Source organism: Dasypus novemcinctus, chromosome 11 (genome assembly GCF_030445035.2).
Source record: "Dasypus novemcinctus isolate mDasNov1 chromosome 11, mDasNov1.1.hap2, whole genome shotgun sequence".
NCBI classification, from domain to species: Eukaryota; Metazoa; Chordata; class Mammalia; order Cingulata; family Dasypodidae; genus Dasypus; species Dasypus novemcinctus.
Window position 1 is genome coordinate 112,009,361 of NC_080683.1, and position 9,065 is coordinate 112,018,425.

Consider the following 9,065-nt stretch of genomic DNA (forward strand, 5'->3'; position numbering starts at 1 on the left):
TCAATCCCCAGTAGTTCCTTTAAAAAGATCCTTTGACTACCTCCTAAAAAGTCATTTGAATAAAGTCAAAATGTCACAGAAATTCATTGGCAGATAAAAATAAAGCAAAATTTTCTGACAGATCTAATTTTCCATAGTAGTTGGTTTCAAACATGTACAAAATAAGTAAACAAACTCTATGCTACAAGGATAATCATCTTAGACCAAGTCATCTCAGAAATCACAATTTTAAGATCAAGTCATAAATATTTCAGAACATACTAGAGTATGATATAATTATTCTTCCAGTTGATTACAGAAAATTAAAATTACAGAATTATTCCTATTACCTGAACTAAAGTTTCTTATAACTGAATAAGCCTAAATTTGGACTAAGATACAATTGAAGAAATAAGTAGTTCATAAGTTTTAAGTCATGACTGATTTCATTATATGTATAACCACATCATAAGTACCATATTATCAGTGATTCATAATGTCAGACTACAGCATTTATTAACACAAGATGTCTCTGTAGGGAAGCAATATTTGGTCTCCTTTGGTGGATAATAAAGGAAGAACACATTTTTTCTAGAGAAGAGAAAAGAACATTAAACAGAAATAATAGTTAAAAAAAAATTGGTCCCCCAAATAAAATGGCTATTAATTGAGGAGAGCAATAATATTACTCTTCCATTAACACTTAGAAGTATCATTCCTATTATTAAGAATAATATAGGGAAGCAGACTTGGCCCAGTGGTTAGGGCGTCCGCCTACCACATGGGAGGTCCACAGTTCAAACCCGGGCCTCCTTGACCCGTGTGGAGCTGGCCCATGCGCAGTGCTGATGCGCGCAAGGAGTGCCGTGCCACGAAGGAGTGTCCCCGTGTAGGGGAGCCCCATGCCCAAGGAGTGTGCCCCATAAGGAGAGCTGCCCAGTGCAAAAGAAAGTGCAGCCTGTCCAGGAAAGGTGCCGCACACATGGAGAGCTGACACAACAAGATGACGCCACAAAAAGAAGCACAGATTCCCGTGCCACTGACAACAACAGAAGCGGACAAAGAAGACGACGCAGCAAATAGACACAGAGAACAGACCACCGGGGTGGGGGGAGGGCAGGGAAGGGGAGATAAATAAATAAATCTTAAAAAAAAAGAATAATATAATACCATTTCATTCTTATTTTGTATAACAATTTTTATGTATATATGAATACACGTATAAAAATACAGCCATTGTATGGTAACTAGGCAATGTTGGAATATCCATATCTAAGTCACAGCCTGCTTTAATCACTTATATCTTAACTGCTCATTTATACCTGAATGAATTTTCACTAAGCAGACAAATAATTTCCAACTGATGTAATAAAAAATTCTGGTTGCAGTGTTTTTTTATTTTTCTGAATTACATTTGAGATAAAGAAGCTAGCTGCTTCACCTATTTAATACTAGTATACTCTGAGATCATATACAAATACATGTACAGAACCTTGAAAGAATACACATTTCCCATGAGGAGACATTATTTAGTCTGTCATTGGTATGTATTTGCAAAACATTCTAACACCGCAAGCAAGAAGTTTCAGGATTGAGCACGTTTAAAAGTTACTACTCTACTACGAGGATGCTGGTGGTGTCAATCAACTGGTGGTAGGACTTTATCACGAATTGCTTAACAGCCGTCATTTCCTGCTGTCATGAACTGTACATCAAGTCCGTGGAGACTCCAAAGGTTACACTGGCTGGATTTACCACTGTTTTTAGCCTTTCAGTATTAAGAGAACCAAATATTAGGGGAACTAAAGGGTCACAATCTCCATGGCACCGGAGAAAATAAATATTTTATCAGCGCCACTGACAAGAAGAAGCCAGTAGCTGAGTGCAATGACACCTGCCAGTTCCTGCTGTGTGCTAGGAGCATTATAGAGAGACAAGACTCTTCCCTGAGAAAATGCTCCCAAAATAGCCCTGTTAGGAAGGAATTCCATTCTTCACATCTTAATCTATCAAAGTTTTGATGTTTTCTGCTGCGTGCTTGATTCCAGGTTCGTCGTCCTGTGAATTGGTTGAAAGCCCTATAATATGAAACCAAGAAGGCATAGTCGTGGTCCTACTGAATATAACAGGTGTAACAGGCGCGTGCGGGCAGGTATATTTGACATATGAATTTCTGATACATGTAAAGGCTTCTGTGCGTCCATGCCGTGTATCTTCCCAATCCATGAAGAAACATAACTGCCGTGTGGCCTTGCTGGCGGCGGGCGTGGTGGCGGGCAGCGAGGGTCGCTGCCGGTGTGTGTATGGCGGTGACCTGAGACCCCACCCGCCTCCCCACCCCCAGGCACGTCTCTTCATGGTCTATTAATCATTAAAATTGTATAAAATACTATGCCAATTAAAGGTAAATTGAGGGAAGTGGACATGGCTCAACTGATAGAGCATCCATCTACCATATGGACAGTCCAGGGTTAGAGCCCAAGGGCCTCCTGACCCATGTGGTAAGCTGGCCCACGCGCAAGGAGTGCCCTGTCACACAGGGGTGTCCCCGTGTAGGGGTGCCCCAAGCACAAGGTGTGCACCCTGTAAGGAGAGCCACCCTGCATGACAAAAGCAGAGCCTGCCCAGGACTGGTGCCATACATATGGAGAGCTGATGCAGCAAAATGACACAACAAAAGAGGCGCAGTTTCCCAGTGCCGCTTGATAATGCAAGCAGATGCAGAAAAACACACAGCAAATGGACAAAGAGAGCAGACAAGGCGGGGGGGGGGGGGGGCGCGGGGAGGAGGGCAGGGGAGAGAAATAAATAAAATAAATCTTAAAAAAAAAAGTAAATTGAGAACCATTTAATCCCTAGCTCGTTTATCAATAAAACTGATAATGAACCATTTCTGATCTATGTCAGTGTTTCACAAGCTTTGTTGTGCATCAGAATCACTGAATAAGCAGTTTATGTTAAAAATATAGTTGCCAGGGATCGACCCCCCAGGGATTTCGATTCAGTAGTAAATGAGGAGTTCATCCTTTAAACAAGCTCCCCAGTAGCACTGATGCCTCACAAAGTTTGAGAACAAGTAGTGAAGGTTTTAGAAATGTTGAAGTTCTAACAATACTTGAAAGAGGCATGTGAAACTGCGGCCCCTGAGAGCTTTATGCTCCTCAAGTGTAGAAAATCTTACAGGGAGAGTAGGCTGCTTACTAATTGGTATGGAAAGTACTTTTGTGATCAAAGAAGAGCCATCATTCTTTGCAAAATGACAGTTTGCTCATTCTAAATATTGCTGCAGTATAGATTAAGAATCAGCATCTAATGTCTTCAGATGGACCTTTTATTTCTAAACCTTCTTGTATTTACAACCTTCTTGTATCTTCTTGTATCTTATTTCTAAACCTTCTTGTATCTCAAAAAGAAAATTAACTAAAGTGAAAATTATGCTCCTCAAGACTAGTTAAGCAGTACCAAAACACTCTTACAAGTATTCTAGTCTGAATTTAAGAATATTTACTCAATAAAATTTGTACAACTTCTCTTTCTTCGATAAGGGGGGTTATTTCCTGGGAAGGAATCACCTTATTAATTGTAGCTCACAGAGAACTCCCTACACTCAAAAATATTCCACAAGTTGCAGAACAGTTTTCTCCAGATTTGGGGATTTCAAGCACAACTAATATAAATATTTTTAATTATGAGAAGCAACATGGAATTGATTTTGCCAAACGTATATAATACCTAAAAAAAACAGTAGCAGCATTATATTTTTAAAAAGAATATTTTTATGTAAAAGAAGGAAGATCATGATCCCCCTTCCGTGACTTCACAATTTGAAGTAGTTTATTTCCCCGTGACTTTATCAAGTACCCTTGTTGAGTCTATAGGCTGCTGAAAGCAATATACCAGAAATAAATTGACTTTTACAATGGGGATTTATTAGGTTGCAAACTTACCATTTTGAGACTGAGAAAAATGTCCAAATCAAGGCATCATCAGACAATTCTTTCCTCCTGAAGACCAGCTTTTCCAGTGATCCTGGATTCCTCCAGCACATGGCAAGCACATGGTGGTGTCTGCGTGTCTTTCCTGGGTTTCGTTGCTTTCAGCTTCTTGGTTCTGAGGCTTTTCCTCTCTGCTCCTGTGGCTTTCTGTGCTTCTGTGGTTTCCTCTGTGTCTCTCTATCTATCCCCTTCATAAAGGATTCCAGTAAGAGGATTAAGACCCATCTCGAGACATCAAAAGGTCCACCTGCAATAGGTTTACACCTGCGGGAATGAAGTAGCCCTAACAACATGGGCTAATTTTTTTCTGGGGTTCAAAAAGCCTCAAACAACCTCACATCTTCATAGTATTTATCACAATTTGTATTCACATATCTCTCTCTCTGTTTACTTGTTTACTATGTTTCCCTCTCAAGGCTGTAAGTTTCAGGTGAGCAGGGATCATATCTGTTTTGTTTATTACTTTACATCCAGTTCCCAGAACTCAATAAATATGTGTTGAATGAAGTAATCAATAAATCCCAGAATAACAGAGGGATGTAAAATATTTCCCGACCCGAAGTGTCAAGTATTGATTGTGTGGTACTTCTTTATAGCCCAGAGGAGTGGTTCTCAATCTTGGTAATCTTGCCCCCACGGCATATTTGACAATGTCTGGAGATATTTTTGGTTGTCACAACGGGGCGGGGGGGGGGGGGCGCCCGGTTATTGATATCTATTGGCATCTGTTACATCCAAGGATGCTACTAAATACCCTACAAGGCACAGCACAATCCCCCACATCAAAGAATTATCTGACTCCATGTGTCAATAGTGCTGAGAGAAAACTTGTCCTAAAGTTTTTATGTGCAATTGGCATTTTTCACAAAAACAGAGATTCAGAAAATGTTCCAGGAATCTAAAGGATATTTGGCTATATAATAATAGTACCTCATATTCTCTAGCTTTTTATAGATTACAGAGTAAGCCCATAAAGATCATCTAGCCCATAAAGATAAGCCCAAACGTTCATAGCAGCTTATTTGTAATAGCCCAAACTGGACACAGCCCTAATGTCCCCAGCAGATAAACAGATAAACAGTCATGGTCTATTCACACCCTAGAATATTATTCAGCAATAAAAGAGAATGAACTACTGATTCATGCAATGATATAGATGAATCTCAAAATAACTATACAGGGGAAAAGAAACCCAACAAGAAAATGTATGGCTAATGTATGATTCCTTTTATATAAAGTTCTAAAAAATGCAAATTAATCTATAATGACAGAGATTAATTATCTAGTGGTCGCTTGGGGACCGGGCTGCGGGAGAAGGAAATGGGGGGTGATGGATATGCTCATTATCTTGATTGCATTGATTGTTTCACACATGTACGCATAAGTCAAAACCATCAGATTGGACACCTTAAATATGGGCAGTTTATCGTACATAACTAGATATCAGCAAAGACTTAAAAATCTTATTTTGAATCTCAAAGGTGGATTTTGTGTGTGCAAACCAGGCTCTCAACTGAAGCCCTCTTCTTTTTTTAAAAATATTTATTATTGATGATATCATTCATACATGAACATACATAAGCAATAAGTGTATAGTGTAAGTTGTGAACTTACAAAATAACCGTGCATAACATCACACAGGGATCCCGTACATCACCCCTCCACCGACACCTTGCATTGTTGTGATACATTTGTTACAAACTAGGCAAGAGCATTGTCAAAGGTCACAGACCTGCAGGGGGAAGAGACTAGAACCCGTCTTCAGGAATGCTGAATAATGCTTTTCCTTAGCCTGCAGTGTTCTAACATTCCCCGCATGGGAATATTACCAAGGAATCTGTCCCCGTTTTTCCAGCTCCCTGTTCACTGCTCCTCACTTGACTTTTTTCAGTGTTGGGAGCCCAGAGGCCAATCCTGCAGGTCAACAATCGGTGTAGCCAGAGGGCTCACCACTCACTTGTCACCCTGTGGGTGGGCAAAGTTGCAGATGTGCAGTCACTGGTAGCATCCACATGGAGGAACTGATCCCCTGGTTACCAACTCCTCAGAAATACTGGTGGGTCTACTCTCCACGTACTCCTTTAATGCTTTCATGTACTTCAACTGACTCGAGTTGCCCCCAGTATATCATCGTCTGCCTATGGGTAGCTAATGCCGAAGGAAAATGACTCCCAACAGGAGATAAAGAGCCAAGGATTGACTCTTAACACTTGTAACAAAATTTCAATATGGTGGCCAAGTCATGTTGGTAAGGGGGATGGTGCAAGTCTTTACACTAAAAGAAAAGAAGTCTTTGGCTTAAAATAAATCGCAGCTAATCTAATTTAATGCTTTGCAGAATAACTTTCTTAATAATCACTGTTGAGAATAACCTTACTAGTTCACACCTTGCACTGTGGGGATTCCATCTAGGAATTTTCCCATCCATGGTACTTGCTCAGCTGGAAGGATTGCACAGGGAGGCAGTGATGCAGATCAGACCTCACAGAGAGAAAGCTAATGGGGGCCACCCTTCCACTCCTAAATACAGCGCATGCAGCAGCTGCTGCAAAGAGGAGCTCTTTAGAGGTAACAAAGTAAAATTTTTCAAAAATGATGCCTAAGAGGGAATTTTATCATGTATAATTATTGTTCAGATTTTATTTTATTATAGAAATCATTTGAGATGTATCACAAAATGGAAAAGTGAAGAAGTAGATTGAGGACAATATCCGATCATTTCCTCAGGCTTCCTGGCGGAGTTATGTGGGTTTTTTTCTCCTTCCTGGAGTACTGAAAATTAGAATTGTGTATTCCTTGTGGTAACCAAGAAACACAGAACTTCTTTAACTGGAGACAGCAGAATCGTGAGCAGCGACTCGTCCCCTCCCGCAGTCGTGCAGCTCTGCTACGACAACGTGAGCGGCTCTTGTATTAAATCCCCTACTCACCGGGGCCCGCGTGGTTCTGCACGCAGTGTTCGGCTCCGGGACTGTGTTCGGAAACCTCCTGGTGATGATCTCCATCCTTCATTTCAAGCAGCCGCATTCTCCGACCAATTTCCTGATGGCCTCTTTGGCCTGTGCGGATTCCCTGGTGGGCGCCACCCTGACGCCCTTGAGCACGGTCAGCTCCGTGGAGAGCTGCTGGTACTTTGGAGCCCGGTTTTGTACCCCTCACAGCTGCTGCGACGTGGCCTTTTGCTACTCTTCTGTCTTCCAGCTGTGCTTCATCTCCATCGACAGGTACGTTGCTGTCAGCGAGCCTCTGGTCTACCCCACCAAGTTCACGGTGCCTGTGTGGGGAGTGTGCATCAGCATCTCCTGGGTCCTGCCCCCGGTGTACAGCGGGGCGTGTTCTCCACAGGGGCCAGTGGCAAAGGGCTGGCGGAGGTGGTGAGCGCCCTCAGCTGCGCAGGAGGTCGTTAGGTTGTTGTGAACCAAAGTTGGGTTTTGATAGATTGTCTGTTATTCTTCATACCAACCCTTGTTACGATCACTCTTTACAGTAAGATTTTTCTTGTAGCAAGAAAACTAGCTATCAAAATAGAAACTGCTAGTAGCCAAACAGAGTCATCCTCAGACTTATAAATCCAGAGTGGCCAGGAGAGAGAGAAAAGCAGCTAAGACCCTGGCAATCACGGTAATAGCATTTAATATTTCGTGGTTATCATATAGTATCGATTCTTTAATTGATTCCTTTCTGGGCTTCATAACCCCTGCCTATGTTACTGAGATTGGCTGCTGGTGTGCTTATCACACTCAGCCATGAACCCTTTGATATATGCCTTATTTTACCCATGGTTTAGAAAAGCCATAAAAGTTATTGTGAGTGGTCAAGTTTTAAAGGACTCTTCAGCCACCATGAATTTGTTCTCGGAACGAATGTAAGCAGTTGGTTTGAGGAAGTTTCATGATTTCGAAATAAAAATAAAGTTTTAGCATGCAAGTCAGACTATTAAAAAAGAAAAGGGAATGAATTGCTCTTGAATTAAATAGACTATATCCATGCTTTCCAGTCTTATTAAGGTATGTAGGCCCCTGTCATTTCTCAAAAATTATTTGCCAGACTAATAAATATTAAATCCCTATTGGCAGCTGCTTGCCAGCTAGCATATCCCACTTCCCGGGAAGACTCTGGAGTGTGGAAGTGCAATTTCCAAATACGACCTCGCTTTAAACAGGCTGTTGCAACGGCCTAGCCAGTTACTGCCAGGCCTGCGTCAGTGGTTCCTGCCCCAGCATGGGAGGCAGAAGCCCTTGCCCCTGCCCGGGTCATGCGAAGGTTAGCATTTGGCAGCTCTTGCTGCTTGTCCTGCTACTCCGATACCTCCTTCTCCTTCTCCTCAGACTGTGCAAAGAGTCCATGTGGAAAACCCCTCGTTTTTTCTGGGCCATTCATAGAGTCATTGTTGTTTGTTCCTTCTGGAAGAACCTCTTTTCAGCGTGGTCTCTACATTTCTTTCTTTCTTTTCCATAATAAACACTTAATTACAACAGAGTATTTGCAAGTTTTAGGACCCACTCAATTAAAATTATTAAAGTTTTTGCTTATTTTGTTGAGGAATATACAGCTCAATAAAAAACATTCAGGTGTTCATGTGTTTTTCCCTTTATTTGCCAAGCATGAACCACATGCTTATGTTGTACTAAAATTAGGGCTGGAAGATGTGGACATGAAGGTAATAAGATCCCATATTTTCCCCATAAGAAGCGATGACTCTGGCAAGAAGCAATGTTGGCCACAGTGGAAAATAAAAAAATAACACTGCATTATCCAGCTGACTGAGGTTGACATCAGTAGGGATATGTCATACTGAGGACATGTGTGCTGGACACAGTATGATGAGAAAGGCACTTCCCCTTTGTTGTCTGCTTCCCCAAATCCCAAAACCCCAGTATAATCATGAGAAAAAACATCAGACAAATCTCATTTGAGAGGCATTCTACAAAATACGTGACCAACACTCCTCAAAACAGTCAAGGATGTTGAAAAGAAGGGAAGTCTGAGAAACTGTCACTGTCTAGAAGAAACTAAGGGGACATGACAACTAAATGAACTGAGGCATCCTAGATGAGAAGTTGAAATAGAACAAGGACATTAGGCAACAAG

General features: G+C 41.5%; 2 pseudogenes; one reads left to right on the plus strand and one right to left on the minus strand.

The window, feature by feature from the left end:
• Positions 1-1,618: 1,618 nt before the first annotated feature.
• Positions 1,619-2,082, minus strand: LOC101416172 (acyl-protein thioesterase 1 pseudogene; annotated as a pseudogene).
• A 121-nt stretch (positions 2,083-2,203) lies between these two features.
• Positions 2,204-7,843, plus strand: LOC101416598 (trace amine-associated receptor 6-like; annotated as a pseudogene).
• Positions 7,844-9,065: the final 1,222 nt, after the last annotated feature.